We start from the raw sequence: 1,302 nt of genomic DNA on the forward strand, positions 1-1,302 counted from the left end.
CCATACAGGATTCCCAAGGTGGGAGTAGTGTCTTCTATATGATTGCATTAAAAGGTCTTTTAACAATAGACCCTGTATTAACAATAAGTTTGGGGGCAGTCAGTCTTGTGTCTTTGAGCATCACATCTGGTTATGATGCCTAAGTCCTTGAGCAATTTCAGACCATAAGAAGAATTATTGCTGGGATAAAATTACCTCATAGAGAACTGAGTAAAGCTCTACTGCCTTATCTTCCCCCCTCCCCTTTGGAAATCTCTATCTCAATAGCCTTTGTAATGAAAAATAACTCTTTTTATAAGCATTCAGAATCAAGATTTATATTTTCTTATTAGAAACAAAGTCTTGGGAAAATATGAATTCTCTTGGAAGACAGCATGGTGAGAATTTGCCTCATGTACTTTGGAAATGTTATTTGGAGGGCCCAGTTTCTGGAGAAATACATCGTGCTTGGTAAAGTCAAAGGTCAGCAACAAGAGGACCATCAGTAAGATGCATTGACACAGTGCCTGTACAATGGTCTCAAACATAGTGATGACAGTTAGAATGGCCCAGGACAGGGAAGTGTTTTATTCTGTCTTATGTAGGGTAGCTATGACCTGGAAACAACTCCATGGTACCTACCAATCTCAACAACAATAGCTTTATAGGGCAGTATAAGCTAAGCATAAGTATAAGCTAAGAAGCTCTGGTAGCGTAGTGGTTACGAATCGGACTGCGAACCGCAAGATCAGCAGTTTGAAACTATCAGCGGTTCCACAGGAGAAAGATGAGGCGTTCTGCTCCAGTAAAGATTTATAGCCTCAGAAACCCTGTACAGGGTCTCTATGAGTCAGAACCAACTCCACGGCACACAGTCACCACCATAAGCTAAGTACCACAAACTTGGTGACCTCGATTAAGAAAAATATTTTGTCTTAAAGCTCTGTTGTACAAAGTCTGCATTATGATTGTCAGCAAGGTTATGATATTTTTGAAGCCTACAAGGGAAGACCCTTTATCATCTTTCCCAGCTTCTGGAATCCTTCATGATTCTTTGTTTTGCAGGTGCTGTATAACTCCCTCTCTTCTTCAGTCTTCACATGAATATCCTTCCTCAGTGACCCTCTGTCATTCTGTCTCTTCTTATTTATAAGGACATCAACCACATTGGAATAGGACCCACACTACTCTAATATGAACTCAAGATATCTGACATCTATCTTTTTCTGAATAATGCAGAATGCATCAAGAAAAGATGGAAGGAATACACAGAGTCATTGTACCAAAAGGAAATGGTTAATGTTCAACCATTTCAAGAGATAC

This window comes from Chrysochloris asiatica, unplaced genomic scaffold, assembly GCF_000296735.1.
Source record: "Chrysochloris asiatica unplaced genomic scaffold, ChrAsi1.0 scaffold00704, whole genome shotgun sequence".
Lineage (NCBI taxonomy): Eukaryota > Metazoa > Chordata > Mammalia > Afrosoricida > Chrysochloridae > Chrysochloris > Chrysochloris asiatica.